Source organism: Phoxinus phoxinus (genome assembly GCF_949152265.1).
Source record: "Phoxinus phoxinus genome assembly, chromosome: 9".
Lineage (NCBI taxonomy): Eukaryota > Metazoa > Chordata > Actinopteri > Cypriniformes > Leuciscidae > Phoxinus > Phoxinus phoxinus.
Genome location: NC_136884.1, coordinates 29427688 through 29445990, shown reverse-complemented (window position 1 = coordinate 29445990; position 18303 = coordinate 29427688). Strand labels below are relative to the sequence as shown.

The following is an 18303-nucleotide window of genomic DNA, read 5'->3' as shown; positions in this document are numbered from 1 at the left end:
GAACGAAATTTGATCTACCGGTAACAATCCAGCGATATCACGGCAGTTCACCCAGTGTGGACATATGTGTTCCAAATTATTATGCAAGTGACATTATCAATAGGATTTCTGTATACAAATTGAAGTGTTTGTTTCATTTGTTATATCTTTTTAGATAACTGGTCTAAATCTGAGACAGGTTTGGTCAGTAGTTTGCCAGGTCTTTTAGGGTAAATGGAAAACCTACTTAAAGAGGTTGTTCCACATTGTTAATAAGGACATCACATTTATCATGCACCATGGAGGAAGAAAGATTTTTTATGTAAAAGATTTATGTAAAGCATGAAACTTGCAAAAGGCATGAAAATGGCTAATATTTTGTGAACTGAACAAAGATAATTGAACTGTTTTCTTCTGTGCTCCAAGTCAATCACAAATCTTTTGACAGTTCAATAATCTCTGTTCCGTTTTCATAAAGTATTAGTTGTTGTCATACCTTTTGCAAGACATTGCACTGTTTCATGCTTTTCATCTTCAGAAAGATCTTTCTTCCTCCCCATGTTGCATGAAAACTTTAACTTGCTTAACAATGTGGAATAACCTCTTTAAGTAGGTTTTATATTATTTACCTAAAACCTGGTAAATTACTGAACAAACTTGTCATAGAGATTGATAGGTTTCTAAAAAGAAATGAGAAATAAAACAATAGCTTTATTTGAAAAACTAAAATCATAATTTTTATTTCCTGAAATCCTACTGATGTAACTTGCATAATAATTTGTAACACAGTGTATATATACAGATGTAATGATACAGATAAAAGATTTAGACACATTATTTTTTTCCATATTTTTTTAGTTGTTAAAAGTCAAAAAGAAAGTAACCAATCAGGTATTATTAAAGAAAGTAAAAGAAAAAAATGATGTTCTAACAAAATTAATTATTTGCACAGATCGCAAGCCCAGTTAAGAGTGTTTTGCCTTCTCAAAGTCAGGAGGACTCATGTTAAGGCATTTCACATGAAACCAGCGTTGGCATGCATGACATTCAATCTAAAAAAATAAAAAAATAATTGTTTTATATATATATATATATATATATATATATATATATATATATATATATACTTTTATATATATATATATATATATATATATATATATATATATATATACTTTTATATATATATATATATATATATATATATATATATATAAAATGATCGAACATTTGGTATATATAAAAGTATATATATATATATAAAAGTATATATATATATATATACTTATATATATATATATATATATACTTTTATATATACCAAGGGGTTGTGTCAAACCGCAAAAAGCACAACACTCATCCTTTCTGAAAACTAAAAAGTGTATAAATATTAAAATAGTAACAGGGTTAGAGAAGACAATAACAGTTTCATGGTGTCTTTTTTTCCCCATTCATGTCCATTCACCTGACACTGTCAGGATTTCCCCAGCCATCTTCTGACGCAGTTCCTTCATGTTGGTCATAGAAGAATCAATGTCCAAGTGGGAGGGAACTTTAGGGAAACTATTGATAATCTCCCATGCCATCTTTGAACAATAGTTGTAAGTGTAAAAATGAATGGTATTTAGTGTCTCAACTATAAGGTTGATTTTCGAAAATCATTTTATAAAAAAGAAATACCTGCATAAAACACACCACAGCTGTATCCATCCTGCTGGATTGTATGCTTCATTGTGGCCCCTCTCCACTCAATTTCCACCCACTCTCTTTTTTTCCTAGCCTCATTTTGAAGTATTGACTTGATAAATATATGACACAGTTAGAGGTAATACAGTTAAAGTGATTGGAAGTAATTAGAGCTTGGCTTAATTTGACCGATTGCAGCTTGCTCAGAGTCCTTCTCTTCATCAGTTCCTTGTGGATTAATAATAAAAATCTGACTGGAAGATGCATGTAGATACTGGAAAAAAGAGAGAAACCCATTTAACATTTCAGTTCAGCTTTGACCACATAGCCATAATAAAGGACTTATTGGTATTTTGAAAGCTTTCACCAAAAACTTCCAGTGGTTATCATCCACATTCAGGAAACTGATAACTGCATCATACTTTCCAAAGTCCACCTGAAATGTTCGATCATTTCACATTAGTAAATCTTTTTAAACGTGTTTTCAAATATTCAATGTATAACAGTACAATGATACCTTCCGCAGACTCGGTCTACATACTGCATCTCTCTCTTTTGTCATGATCACTTGAGTATAATGGTTGAGGAGGTAAATGCTACTGTCTTTTCCCATTAAGTTGAGTACGGTTTGAAAGTAGCATTCAATTATCTTGATGAAAAGAGCAAATATATGAAACATGCATATTAGACAAAGGTAACTGACAGCTTTTCAGATGTGCACAATATTTATGGTGTACTTTGGTGATTTAAATCATGCCAATTTTAAATGATAATAGCTCATGAATATTCTTGCCTCTCCCACAAGCCACATGTGAGGTTGCAGAGTTTTGAACTCTGAGTGATGGACGGTGTACGTGGTGGTCTTTTCTGCCGACGACACAACAGCAACCACCACTTCAGTGTCTTTTTTGGACCAAAGGTATTCGATCTGCAAATAATATTTTTATTGTAAGAAAGATGTTAAATTCATTACAATTATTTTACAAAATATAATATGAAGTAATACCTCAGTAGTTATGTCCTCAGATGTTTGTTCGGGTTTATCAGGCTCAGTATTGTCCTTGTATTTTGGCTCATGTTTTCCTTTGGTTGACAGGTCCATTGGTGTATCTGGAATGACTTTGATGTTTTGGCTGGTATTGATGCTGATGTCTTTGTTTTTTGGACTTAGTGATGGCTTTGGCAGTATATAAGGTGGGTCAAAGTATTTTGTCCTACATTTGTGATGTTTTCTAGATGTTTTCTTTGCCCATTCTTCTTTCTGGCAGAAGTTTTGGATTGTTGGCTGACTGTGCTGATTTTAGAAAACCCGGCTTAGATCCCCCAGAAGCACTCCACTCCAGAGGGGGAAAATGCTCATGTAGGTGTTCATGAGGACGTCGATAAGCTCTGGACAGTGTTGCTACCAAGGTTTAGGCTCTTGACCCTTTCCAAAATGGCACTAAACACTGATTTGAATGGTGATGTATCACACACAGAGGTTGCAATTTGTGGTGTTTCTGTGGCCTCTTGCATTGTTTCTGACTCATTGATTTTTATTGTTGTCTTCATTATTCTCAGGTCCAGCGAAGCTTTGGCTGCATTCACCACATCGGTTTCCTCTGACGATGTTAAGAGCACACACATATCCTCAAATACTGCCATTGCCTCCTCTAGATGTGTGCTGTTTAACAAGGCAAAGCAGTAGGTAGCGTACTCTTTTACAGCCTTGCTGTCTGTCTTTTTTGAAAATGCCTGGCACATATTTGCCTTCGTAATATGTGAAGAGCAAAGATGTAAAACACTGAATTGATGATCACCACTGTTTACTGTGTTTGAAACAATTCGGTGTGCTCTCAGCAGATAAGTCAAAATGCTTTCTTTGTTGAATGCCAGAAGGACACTTGACCAAGGGCCCTTAATGTTTCCATTAGCCAATATGTCAAGGTAGGAATTGAGTGCTGATTTGTTAGGAGCTCACTCACAGGAAGTGGTGGCATGTTTTTTTCCCATTCCCGGCAGTACAAGAGCATAGTAGAGCACTTTCTTGGGCTGACCAGGAATGCGTGAGGTGACACTACCAGTGGCATCCAAGTGAAGCGTTACTGTTTTTCAATGTGCAAACCACATTGTGTGTACATGTGTACAACAAATGGGTCCACCTGCAGTTGTTGTAGGTAACCAGCAGTCTCAGCACCTTCAGATGTAGCACATTCTTTAATTATTATTTGTGTAAGCACCAGCTCCATGATTATATCATCATGTAGCCTGGTGCTTTTTTTTAATTCACTGGATATAACCCTTAACACGTCTTTAGTAAAGCATCTCGAGATATTGCCTGCCACAATCTCTTCTGATGGTGATTTTCTTAGGGCTTGATAGTAGTAATTGCTCACACCATGTTGAATGCTTTTAGCAATTTTTCCCCTTAGGAAATATTTGGCCTGTCTGAATTTTTTGTCACTTGTTTTGTGTGTTATGTCTCCTTTACGGGCTACAAAGACAGTAATTGTCTTTTTTAATTTTTTGGGAGAGTTTTTTATTGTAAAAGTAAAGACTGCTGCACAGCCTTTAAAGGTGCAGGTGGCACGTGCTCTAAAAAAAGGCAGGGATCGTTTCCGACTATTTTTGCATTTAACATGTTGGTACTTAAAGCACAGCACACAACAAGGACTGATCTTTGTGAATTCTTTGTACAGGATATTTGTCCGTGGTCTCTGGAGTTGGTTTGAACCATGCAGTGGCTTTATTTTTTCCCACCTCTCCCATTTTATTTCGAAACTGATTTTTTTTGGGCCAGGTGTTGTGGCCCTCCACTCTTTGTTGTTTCTGTCATGTTCATGTTCATTTTTATTTTCATGTTCATTTTCCAGTTCCTGTTTTTCTTCCTCTTAATTTTCAGAATATGTGAACACTGAAACCAAGTCACTCTCCTTACCTTCTGACTTAAAATCCACACCATTTGTATTTATTTCGGAGTTACATGTATGTTCATCATCATTTTCAGTACACTTTTGTTCTTCTAAAACAATGTGTACTTCTGTCTGGTCATTTTGTTGTTGTCTTGTCTCATCCTGCTGATGGACATCTTGTCCATCTAAAAATGTAATCATTATTATTAGTAGTAGTAGTATTTCAGTATAATTCTACCAATTGTAATGTTTTAAACCTACACTACCATTCAAAAGTTTGGGGTTAGTAGGAATTTGTATTTTTTTTATTGTTTACACAACTGTTTTCAACATAATAATAAATGTTTCTTGAGCTGTATATTAGAATGGTTTTCTGAAGGATGATGTGACACTGAAGACTGGAGTTATGATGCTGAAAATTCAGATTTGATCTTATAAATCAAATAAATGCAGCCTTAGTGAGCATAAGAGACTTAAGCGAGACATAAGAGAGCATAAAATCTTAGCAATCCCAAACTTTTGAAAGGCAGTGGATGTAGTTGCATTATATTTGCTGCATTAAGGAAAGTACACATCATATTACTTGTAAATGGGTATTTCACACAAAAATGAAAATTGTAAACATTTAATAGTAGGGAAAAAAATATGGAAGTCATTGCCAACAACTGTGGTTACCAACATTCTTCAAAATATCTTCTTTTGTTTTCAACAGAAGAAATAAACTCATACAGGTCTGGAACAACTTAAGATTGAGTAAATGATGACAGTCATTTTTGGCAGAACTAGCCCTTTAACATTGGATAAATAAAGGGCATTTCTGAGTTGGTAAATGTATACAAAATGCGAGTGATAGAGTGGATCTATGTTTGTCAATCCATCTGAAGTGCTTCAACCAAGATTGCTGCTTTTTTCCATTTAATTTGAACATCCATTTGTGTTGGAAATGCAAAACCACCAGTTTTGTATTTATATTTGGCTTGGTGTAACCACAGTGGCCATGTTTGTGTCGTGATGCACAACACATTTTAGTTACAAACACATTTATGGAAACCACAGTATCTTACAAAAACAGATCTCTACAGCAGTGGCGTGCACAGACGTGGAGTGGGGGTGCTGGGTTTCCCGCCCAGTGGAAATTGTTGGAAGTTTACAGCAAATTGCAGTTGTTGCAGATAGCCAGCAGTCTCTGGACAATCAGTAGTAGTACATTCTTTACCTTCCCCCTAGGTTTAAATCGTGTACGGCATTGTGACTGAAAGGGCACTTTTTACTATTAGTGATTAAAGGGAGGGATTCAAGTTTCTGTCCTGAAATGGTCTGCTTACAAACTATATAGTATGCTTCCTCATCCTAAAAACATAGAAACCCTCACATTATAAATTGACATTAAAAGTCACTTTTGATCAATTAATTTGGATATAATGTCTAAGTAACAACACTGCAAGTTCTTGTACCGGTATGCTGTATTTTTTTAAGTGTTTGGGACTATCCTGAGCTGCAGGTTTACCTTACATTGAGATATACCTAAAATGTGTTGTGTGTCATGACACAAAGTCAGCCACTGGGGTTAAACAAAGTAAAACACTGGTGGTTCTGCAATACCAAATACATAGAGGTAATTGTGCAACACACTTTACAATTTTGGACCTCTTGATTAACAATGACCCATATACAAGTATTTGCCAATAAAATAGCCTCAAGCTCACCACACCTGTAATACCCCTAGTCATTCTTTCAAAACTTGCTTTCATTATTTTACTTTTTTATATATACATACATACTCATTGTTTCTCAACACAAGAATATTGTAACTTGTAATGAGAAAATTTGATTTAATCACACACGATCATGGTTAAAATTAATGTATTTGTAGTAAGTTTATGTATAAGACAATGATGGTAACACTTGATTATAAAAAACTATCGGCAAAGCAATTTAACTCTCACTTACCTTTACAAAGGACTTCAGTACGTATACCTCGCCTGTTGCTCTTCCATATCATGCTCAACCATTTGCACAGTTTGTCATTTGTCTTTTGAAAAATATCTATAGCCAGGTTTGACCAGGTTTCTGAACAGATTTTTTCTTTTTTGCTGATTTTGTTCAATATAAATGCTTTGATAATAGCATCTCTCCCACCAGCATCTGTCCATACATCTTTGTTTTTTAATTTGCTTCCTTTTTTATATCTACCCATGTTTGTTACAGAGCATGTGTGACAACAAAAGCTTATCCTTTTAACATTTCAATTTATATGTGCTATTATGACATACTGCCTCCTACAGGTGTGGGGAACAATGTAATTCCAATTTGATATATATATATATATATATATATATATATATATATATATATACATACACTGTTACTAAAACCAATATCCAGATATTCTTGTAGAATCCAGTTACAACACACACCCTTTGAAGTTGAGTTAAAACACTTTATTTATTTTCAATGAGCTTATGTATTTGTTTGAATATCAATAGCATACCTTGTGCTGTGATTCTGTAAATAAATACAACATCAAAATGTTCTTGTAGAACAACACACACCCTTTGAAGAAAACTGTCTGAATTTTGAAATAAATGTATTATCAGGTTTGAGTTTAATTCAATAGCATTTATCCTGGATTTCAAATGAAAAAGCCGCCTGTGTGTAAATCATCTTTATGGTCCAAGCAACAAGTCACACCCTTTGAAGTTGAGATAGAAAACTTTATGAATTTTCAAAAGAATGAATTTTTAAATTTGAATATCAAACTCGGTCAAAACAACTGCAACATGTTCCTCTAGGGGGCAGTAATACCACACACTCTTTAGGAGGCTTTGCGAGATTTTGTACCATTTTTGCTGTCAATAACACGTGTTGTGCTGTAGTTTTATGAATAACAAAAACACACATTTGTTCTTCTATTAACCAGTAACAACACACACCCTTTGAAGTTGAGTTAAAACACTTTATTTATTGTCAATGAGCTTATGTCTTTCTTTGAATATCAGTATAGCATATATTGTGCTGTGATGTGAATGTTCAAAATGTTCTTCTAGGAACCAGCAACAACATACACAATCTATATTCAGAAAAAGGTCTATATGTATTTTACACAAATTTATTTGCACATCTGAATCTCAGTAGCATTGTATTTGCATCATTTATAACAGCTAAACCAACTGAAAGCAGTTATTTAGTTATTTTAACAAAACACACTATTTGAATTGAATTTTGGGATTGAATATTAAGGTTTATACTCAATTTAAAACCTCTTTGTCTTAATAACATTAGGCTACTATTACAACACATTCTATTCTTCCCAATGTATAACATTTACGGTGTTTTTACCTGGTAAGATTGTGTGTGTGTGTAGTTTAAACACAGTTTTTAAGAGTAAGGCATGGATGGAACAATTGAGCGTTTTTCCTCTTCGTTTTGTACTTTGTAGATGGTCCCTATCTGCTGTTTTACATTACAAAATGTATAGGTTGTGATACAGTAAAGCCGATTAAAACACATAAACTACACTGCGTGTTCTCGTCTACGTTTTAAAACAGTTCGAACACAAACTGTTTCATTCTTATGCCAAATCGTTATTGATGTATTGAATTGTTTCGGAGCTGAATCTCTGACAAATGTCAAACATCAAAACAACTTTAGATCGGTATTTCATGAGCCTGTAAAAACTTGATTTATTGACACACTATTTATGGTGTAGCCATTTAGATTGCAAATGTGTATTTGTTAGTTTATATGTTAATGGACATTTGTATACAATTTGCAGTCACATGTCTAATGTTTATTTGTTTGTTTGCTTTATTCAGCTCTTACGGTGTTTTGGAAATTAAATTCTTTAACATCAGTTCCTGAGAGTCAATTGCATCTGTTCAGCCGGGAATGCTACAGCGCTATATAAATGAAGAAGACTTGACTTGACAACCAGTAACTGACTTACATGTACATACTGGTACCGCAGCTCTTTCACTCAATCAGAGTTCCTCTCAAATGGTACCCTGTAAATTTGCTTCATTGTCATCTGATGCTTCTTCAATATCCGTTCTATTGTGGAGACGCTTATAGAGCTGACATTTTGGAATATGGCATTGTCTTGTAGGATAGCAGCGTTGATCTGTCTCAATGTAATGGCATTATTTGGCAACACCATGTTACAGATCTCTTGTTCTTGTTGTTCATTGAGAAGTTTTCCTCTGCCACCCGTGCAAGGTTGTCGTCCAATCCTAGACATAGAATTCAAAGGACAACACTCCATTCGTATTGTATACCTTATATATTCCTTACAGAATTAGTTACCCATGTAATTGTATTGTTTTACTTACTAAAATTTACAAGAAAGAATTGTGGTAAAGTTACTGTATCATAACATCCCATTGAGGTTAGATATTACTGTAGGCCTATCTCTCTCTCTCTCTCTCTCTCTCTCTCTCTCTCTCACACACACACACACACACACACACACACACACACACACACAACTAAATTAATAGGTAAATGTGTAAATAAATATATTTCTTGCTCTATGCAGTGTCCTGTCCTATACAACATATAATTCCATCATTGACTGACTACATACCTGTTTTCCCTGCGAAAGGTTTGGATGATGGAGGAGACTGTAGAGCGAGGCACATTAGGCTGCACTCAGTGACCTGACTCCGCCATTGTGAGGCCATGGTTGATGACATGGTCTATAATTGTGGCCCGAATTGAATCCGGGACAGCATGGTGTCTTTGTGCTCCTCGGCCTCTTCCCCCTATTCCACCATCCAGGTGCCTCCATGTTCAGAAATTGTACTGGTCCTGTGTAACCCCTCCACCCGGGTCCTACTCGCCCCGCTCTGTGCGGGCCTCGAACCCGGGTCTCCGGTGTGAGAGTCAGGCACTCTAACAAGGAGGCTAAAGACTGCAGCCTCTAGTGCCTATTGAGATCAGAGGAGTGAGGTTTACTCCCACAGCCACTACTAGCTGGCCTCTGTTACACTCACCCCCCTAAACCTCACTCCCATCCGGGTCACGGCACCAATGTAACGGTCCTCTATGGATCGTTCTCACTGTGTTGTGTATGTGGATCTGCATCTGCACATGGGGAAACCAAGCTGAATCAGGATAGACATGTCAACATCACGGACAGAGACGTAAACAGCCCACAGCAGTTATCAGGAGTTCTGCTCTTTTTTTTATTACACTTATTCAACTGTGATCGTATAGTGGAATGGTTATTTTTTTAACAACGTGAAGTACAGTGCTATTTCACAGTAAAATGTTAAATAAAATAAATTAAATTCAATCTTCAGCTTAAGGCATTTTTGCTGAAAACACAGTATATAAAACAGTACAGTGTCTTCAACACCGGAATATTAACATTTATACATTTTTCACTTAACAAAAGATAACATCATATTCAATATCAGTTACCTGCACATGGGGAAACCAAGCTAAATCAGGATAGGCATGTCGACATCACAGACAGAGACATAAACAGCCCTACACAACGCACAGTAAGTCGGACGGAGGAATAGCATTAGAAGCCATGCAAAATAAGCTACATTTAGCAATCAGCTCTCAGCCTTAAAGGAGAACTCCGGCACAAAATGATCCTTTGGTCTAATTACACATTGTTACCTAGTCAACCGTTATCTGAGATTTGTTTTCATGATTATCGATTGTAAATAGTTTTATCTCTAAAAACAGTTTAGCCTATAACGCTTGTACATAGGGCATAGAGTAATGACAAATAAAAATCGCTTGTTAATACCACTAACAAGACTCAAAATAGCCCCACACTAACACAGTAGCATAATGAGGGTCCCTACCTTCAAACCGAAGCATTGAGAACTTTGACAGTGTCCAGACAGTTTAATAAGAAGATATTTTATACATACAGTCAACTTCGCGTATACAGGCAGAAGCCATCTTTGAAAAACAGTCTCTACCAGTCGATCCAAGTGCGCTGAACTGTGTAGAATCTCACATCGCACCATTAGTTTTTGATGCACTTCCTCGATTGGATAGCACAACCCCAGCTAACGCTGCTCTTCCATGGTGCACCTGTGGGAACTGCAGGGAAATGGCCACAGATGCTGAAAGGAAATGCTGTGGCCAGGGGCCGGACTACTGCATCAGTAAATTGGCACATTTTGATCTGTATTGTCTGGAAGATGGTTATTTGCATATCCACAGAGTTTTCAGAAATGATGTGTTGATGGTAGCTGAAGTTAGAGAGCCAGGAGATGATAATAGACAATTTAGGTATGCTGCTTATCGTCAATACATCTTTTGGCAGCATGGGTCACTGGGTCAGGGTAACCGTCGTGTTATTCCCAGCTGCTGTATATGGAGAATAAGGGAAAAATACCCCGACCCCCAGGGCCAGTACACTGGCTTTGTACACGTTAGAGTGGTATCAAATGGTGGGTACAGTTTACTTCCAGTAATTTATTGTTGTATATATGGTTTTACAAATAGTTTTTTTATTTGTTCTGTTTTTTTATTTGTTTGTTTGTAAAGAGCCTTCCTTCTTTTTTTCAATAAAAAAAAGTTTATTCAGAATAACAATGCTATGCTTTTTACGATGTAGAGAAACAGTAACATAAATGGTATAATTGTGGAAGTTTGAGTTTAAATTAAGTCCGACTACGCCACCCGGAAATGGTCCGGGAACCCACAGAGAAATTCAGGTACACAAAGCATGCAGATACGTAGTGGCTGAGTCCGATAACAGACAATGATGATGGTATAAAACAATTTATTCAGAAACACCATTTAATAAAATACAACACAATCTTTACTAATAAATCACTAAATCGTATAAGCATCACCCACACACACACACCTACCACTTCAGAACCTGGGGAATTTGTCCTAACTATCAGATCAACACAGCAACCACTCGTGCTCTCTCACAACACTCCACTCGCTGTGAACACTGCAGACTGTCAATCAAACCACCACCACACCCAAAAGACTTCAGGTACCACGGGAACCCCAGATCCTGAAGGGAGAAGACAAGAACAATCAATATAACAGAAATAAACAAAAGCACACACTTTCCACATGAAACTGTCACATTGAAGCGTATAATCACACACGGCCAAAAAGGCCTGTCCTTCTCTCAATGACAACACCAGCTAATCGGTTGATGTTCGTGGACCGTGATCAGCACAATAGCGGGCGATAGTTGGTCATTCTCCCCATTTCTTGACAAACATACAAAACCAAAAATAACAAAAAAAAGAAAATCAATTAAACAAAAAGACAGAAAATGCAAAACCCAAACGAAACACTCATAATAACATACAAATATAAGGGCGACACATAGATCTTCGTCACTGTAAGGTTACCCCCAGCCCACTATCACAGCAGCAATTTATATTGGATCCTGGCCGGCTGGGTTTCTCGGTAAAATAAAAAATAACTCACGCCGCGCAGTGCACTCAATGACGTGCAAAAAGGCTCGCAATGATAGCGTTCACTCCCCGTGTCTGTCGTTCTCCTCAGCCACACTGCAAGTTAAGCGAGTCCCAAATCACCCTTCCTGATCCAAACATTCAAGATGCACTTGCCACCAAAAAGCCCTTACCTCCTGAACCAAAACAGGCGCCCCAGAATGACGTCACTTCCCGGACCCGGAATAGCACGCTTGCCTAGATGTCCGTCGCATCTCTTTTTATATACACGGACACTCCATATTTGGGAATTAACCCTATGATGGCTGATTACATCACCACATAATGATAAAGGTTACACAGTATAAATAGATAACTAGACTCAGCTACTCTGTACTGTTGAAACTGTTTAGTCTGAAATTGTTGATCAGCAGCTTGTGACACAAAAGGTTACATGGCAATGAACATGGTCAGGGTTGTGAGGCTCTGGGAAATGGGCTTCACGGGTCTTCAGTCTGGAATGCTGATACTGAGGAGAGCAAAATAACTTAAGTTAGTTTATTTAAAACTTGGATGTGTTATGCATGACATCTGACTTGGTGTGTGGCATATAGCCCAAGGTGCAAAATAAATAAATTGCCATTCAACCTACCAAGACCTCTCCTGACTTGGGTGTGCAGGAGTTCCTCAATGGTTGGTGCCGACACAGGGGGAAGTGGGCTGGACCTTCTGGGGTCATCAGGTCGTAGTGTCCTCCGTCTGGGCATCCCCTTACCAGCTAATCTCTTTTGAAGGATCATAGTAGTAATGGGCGATAGAAACGATATGCAATATAAACGATACAAAATTGGCCTATTTTGTATAGATTTTAATTCTATCGCGATAATGCATGTTGATGACGCAATCTACCCGCGAAATTTAGAGCCACAAGCTGCAACGCATCATCGTATTGTTATCTTGAGTAAATATGGCTAAAATTTAAATTAAGCTGGTGAAAAAAACCGGTGCAACATCCATTATTTGGACTTGGTTTTAAGCTGGATTTAAGCCGTCCGACGAACAGCAGCAAACTCTGTAGAGTGTGTGGGGCAACAGTTCCAGCTACGTCTGTTTCACATAACGTTATTCTGTTTGCAGTGCGTACATTTTTCCACACCCATGTTAACAGGTTAGAGCTTTCACACGCGGATGCGGTCCATCAATGCGTTCCAGGGGCAGTGCGTATACGGCAGTGCAGCGATCGTCTATTTCTGCTGTGCTGCACACGCTGAATTAAAGTGACAGCGCATGCTTCGTGGTCAGAATGAACACGGATTGACCTGAAAATATAGTAATCTCATATAAATGCATTTAATACAATTTTACTACTATTTTTCACAGTCATTTCCACAGCCAAAAAGACACCAGTTTTTCCTGTTCTCTGCATCTTGGGTGGCATTTAAGAACCAAGGACTTGCTAACTAACTAGGCCTAAGTGTAGTGCCTTTTAGAATGGTTTGCTTTGCACTAAAGGAAAGAAACCCAATACTTTAAGCTTTTTCTTTGTTAAAGTCTCTGCAGCTAGTGTACTTGAAACATAATGTAGCGTTTATGCCTCGGACTTTGGGTCCGGATGAATTAACTCAAATGATCTATAGGGAATTTTAATAACTAATCATGAATATGATTAATATTTGCATATTACAGTTACATTAAATTATCGAAATTGAAAATGTATAGATTCTATGAATATATGAATAATCGATCACAACGTCTTATAATTCCTCATTCATATATCAATAATCTAATTTAACTTCGAGTATGAGATAACCTTTAAGGGAAACCCATGTAATGATCAAAGAGGTGTTTGTCCTGCAAAACCATCAAAGATCAACCCATCAATCTCTCAACAAAGTTATCCCTTATTATAAACTCCAAGAAATATTAACCTTCTGGTCGTGAACATTAATTTTCCGGGGTTTATAAAATTAAACTACTTAATGTAGTTAATAGCGCGGTAGCTCTTAGTTCGTAAACCTCATTGACTCGTATTTTTACAAGCACTTTCACAGAAACAGTTGAATATATTGTTTTAATAAATGCAAACTACAGAATATAACGGAATACACATAGTGATTATAGGTTTTATACGTCTATGTACAGTTACTTACATGTAGACAAACAAGACGAATAACAGATGATGAGAGAAGGAGAGTTATAGAGAGTTGGGGAGGGGCGCGCGCCGGTGCACGCGCTGAGATTGTAAGGTGAGAGAAAATGATCAGAGTTGACCATTATAGAACAACAACATTCACAGACCTTTGAGAGAGAGCCAACACGAAACAAACCTTAAAACATTAAAACTCATTAGAGTTGATACTTGCAAAGTTCGTTGTGTGAGTGTGGCTGAGACCAGCCCGCGTGTGCTCGCGGAGCAGAGCGCGCGTTCTCGTGCTGAGGCGCGTTTCCTCGTGAAGCTTCGGAGCAAGGCGCGTGCTCGTTGCCAGAGCACGTTTTCGTGGGAGCTTTGAAGGCTAGTTGAAAGTGAAGTTGCTGAAGGAATTCAGGCTTCGTTCGAAACGAACCAAGGAGAATTTGTAAATGAAACAAAAGAAACTGAGTAAAGAAAATAAAAGCAGGGAACTCCGTGAGGGAGTTTAGATCGGAGACGTCACATGATGAGCAGTGATGAAGGCAGGGAGCAGAGAGCAAGAGAGAGCAGGAAGAGCTTTGCTCTTTCCTTTAAAGACTGTATGGGTCACTCCTTCGTTCGGCGCGTTGTCCAATCACCTTCAGTGATCTGGGAGCGGGAGAATCTTCTTTGTCCTGCCAGAAGACCCCAGTCTGTGTAGTTTATGACAGAGCTTTGCCTTAGTCATTTCTATGACTAAAAAGGATTCATCTAGTAATAATCATATCATTGCAGTCTATTATCGAGATTCAACTCCGTTAGGTCTCAAGATTTAAAATGGTATCAAACACATTCAGGTTGGATTATATGATAACGAAGTTACATAAGATATACAGATTAGAAGCATTTAGATTTTGATTAATACACATTAAAACTTACATTAAATCCCAAACTGTCATGACATATAAATGGCAGCACATAATACATTTGGTAATGTTTTAAATATGATTCGTTTGAAGAAAAGTCTCTTGTGTGTGTGTGCGTATCTCTCTGGAGACGTGGGTGTTCTGTCACGTGTGTTCCTTGGAATTTTTGGGGTGTCGTGTTACGTGTCTCTTTGTGTGTGTGTAATGGAGAAAGAGACAGAGACCTCTTGTTTGTTCACACAACGAATGAAGTGTTTGCAAGAAATCACGATTCACTAAATTTGATAAGCACCTGTCCGGATGTCAATGTTGCTACAATAATCTGCGACATTATGTTGTATAATTACAGTTTTCCACAATAAATGTTCTCAAAACTACATACAACGTTTCTTTCTTTCTTTAAAAAAAAAAAAATCCATGTTCTGAAATGGTTCTATTATAGTTGATATATCGTGATATATATCGTTATCGCAAGAGCTGCAATGTATATCGTAATATGGATTTTAGGCCATATCGCCCAGCCCTAGATCATAGCTTGCAGTTCTGGGATGTAGCCATACATCTTGGATGCCTTCAGAGTGTAAAGCATATACCTGCGAGCATTCTTCTTGTACAGCCTCCTGTACCTGAAATAAAGGCAGAAAGGGGAGGGAAGAAGACATTTACATTCCAAGGGCCATGCTTTATAGTGTTTCAATGGTGTTGTATAATTGTTCAAAACAATAGCATGTAGAAATGAGCAAGTGACTTACTGTTTGCTTCCATCAGATTTGCACAACTTTGGGCAACTTTCCTTGTGGTAATTATAGTCCATCGCTGCAAGGAGCATCCTGGCCTCAAAGACAGGAGGGCTAAATGCTGTGCGCTTGCTAGTGTACATTAAAATATGGTTCTGGAAGGACTCCAGATCAGCAGTGGACCTGTGGGGGGTGGGTGAGAAGAGACATTTTGTGGGATTTTGAAAATCACTTTCTATCTACAGTATGTGTACATACTCATTAAATTACCTAAAGTTTAGATATTTGTGGACCTCATTAAGCCACAGCTTGTTTGTAACGATGCTCTTCAGGGCCTAATGTGCCATGGAGCCTCACTCAAGCCACTGTTGAGTTCCACCAGATTCCAAGTCTGCATGCTGGCAGCCTCCCAGCACCCACCTGTGTTCATTTGTCACATGATGTAGGAGCCCAAGCCACAGCTCCTAGAAATAATATAAAAATATAATGTACATACAAAAACAAGCATGCACATTGTACATAACTCATTATTATGCTGTTTATAATTCATAATATGCATCATATTATGCATATGATGATGCTGTTTGTAAGTACTGTAATCTAAGTGGGTCACATGATTGACCACAATGACACCTCTGGGTAGCTACCTGATGAATAAGCCAATATCCAACATCAAGGAACCACCCTAACTTATTCTCTTTGCCAACAAGCCATGTCTAATAAGACTCCATGTTAGTTTCAGACAATATTCTTTTTAGATGACAACTATTTTCCAAATCATAACAACTTACAATGAACTCTTGGTAAGAATCTGCTGTTTTGCAGCACCACCAAAAGTGGTTGACAACATCTTTCAGCCAACTGCTCAAACTGGACTGACCCTTGACCTGTGAAGCCTGGGATAGACATAACACTAATCATTATTACATAGCTCAAATTAGGGTAGATTGCCATGCAGAAAATCAAGCAATAGAAATGACAGCTGAACTTACAGCATGGATCCTTTCTTGGCCCCATGCCACATATCCAAGCTGTGCTGCAGCCCAAGGTCTTTGTACTTTCCTTTGTCTTATTTGGAAAAATAACATGTACAATTAGTACAGTAATGCCCCCCCACAAGGGGTGGAACGGTACACAGAAGTCACGGTTCGGTTCATACCTCGGTTCAGACATCATGGTTCGGTACGAGTTCGGTACAATGGAGGGAAAAGCAAAACAAAAATGCAGAATTGTTGTTATTGTGCATGTCTCAGTCTGTACCACCTACAGTCTCTCTCCCCTGAGCAGCTGCAACAGCCTGAAGTGTGTAAAGTAAGATGTAAATGTCACGGGGTGACAAATAATCCCCGGAACTGATTCCACCAGAGAAGTGTTCCCGCCGGGGCACTTTCAGTGTAACACTGTCCCCGGGCCGGTGTGTGTGTCTGTAGTCATGACAACTAAACGGCAGATTGGCAACAGGTGTGGGGACTTCACTTTGAGTGCCTGATTGAGGTGGTGCCAGTGTTTGGAGAGGATAAAACACAAGGGGAAGAGAAGGCTAGGTGTTCTCTCTCCGTGTTGGTTTGTTGTTTCTTTGTCTTCCCCCGTCGATCTGGTGTGGTTCTCTCCCGTTGGGAAATGTTTGTAGAGTGTTGCAGCTGAAGGATTATCGTGAAAGAAGAGGAGTGTCGCTTGTGGGATCCGAGGGCAGTTTTGAAGAGTGGAATTCGTCGCCTGGACTGGAAAAGAGTGAGATGAGTGATTGACAAATTGAATCTCATAAACGCATGTTTTCTACACTAAATTGGATACTGGTTTGGAGTGCTCGGATCACGTTGTATACATTGCACTGAGTGAAATATACTGATTCCTTGTCGATCTCTTGCCTCCTCCTTGACCATTGGAAACCGCGAAGTGAAGCCCGCTTGTAGTGGTGAGGAAATTATTCACCACATCTGTCCCAACTCTGACGATCATCGGCTCTTCAGATCGAGACCTCTGGGTGAGTGTTGGCCTTATTTTGCACTTGAAGAGTGGATTTGTAGTGCTGGAATTGACGTTTCCCATCATGTTGCATGTTTGGAGTTGGACTGTTGTGTTTGTGTGGATGATTTATCCTTTATCGCCGTGCACTCCCCATGTGTCATGCTGGTCTACCGTTCATCATAAGAGCCTAGTAAGATCGATCGTAGTCACCTGTTGGATGTCAGAAGGAAAAGCCCCCGTGTGCACACTACACGTGAGAACTGTTTATCTCTGCTTGAAGTTTTATGCTGTCTGTTCCAGTGAAAGCCCCGCTCAGCTTGTGACTCTGTCTCCTGCCGCCCATGTGAGAGCTGTTCACCTCTATTTGAAGTGTTGATTCCGTCTGTTCCAGTGAAGGCCCGCTCAGCTTGTGACTCTGTCCCGGCAGCACACGTAAGAACTGTTTACCTCTGCTTGAAGTTGTTATGCTGTCTGCCCCAGCGAAAGCCCTGCTCAGCTGGTGACTCCGTCTCCTGCCACCCATGTGAGAGTTGTTCATCTCTATTTTACGTGTTGATTCTGTCTGTCCCAGTGGAAGCCCCGCTCAGCTTGTGACTCTGTCTCCTGCCACCCATG

The 18303-nt window shown here is 38.4% G+C and overlaps 2 long non-coding RNA genes across 4 annotated transcripts; both read right to left on the bottom strand.

Moving 5' to 3' along the window:
- Window positions 1-1299: 1299 nt before the first annotated feature.
- Window positions 1300-6064, bottom strand: LOC307004356. 2 transcript variants are annotated; one of them, XR_013799012.1, is made up of 6 exons: window positions 2672-6064; window positions 2183-2593; window positions 1855-2101; window positions 1660-1777; window positions 1445-1565; window positions 1300-1351 (listed from the first exon to the last, which is right to left on the bottom strand). It is a non-coding gene; the product is annotated as an uncharacterized lncRNA (long non-coding RNA). The 2 variants fall into 2 exon arrangements; XR_013799013.1 differs by having other exon boundaries at window positions 1675-1777.
- A 9411-nt stretch (window positions 6065-15475) lies between these two features.
- On the bottom strand, window positions 15476-16616 carry LOC307004568. Of its 2 annotated transcripts, XR_013799062.1 has the most exons (4): window positions 16512-16616; window positions 15991-16184; window positions 15736-15903; window positions 15476-15609 (listed from the first exon to the last, which is right to left on the bottom strand). It is a non-coding gene; the product is annotated as an uncharacterized lncRNA (long non-coding RNA). The 2 variants fall into 2 exon arrangements; XR_013799061.1 differs by having other exon boundaries at window positions 15736-16184.
- Window positions 16617-18303: the final 1687 nt, after the last annotated feature.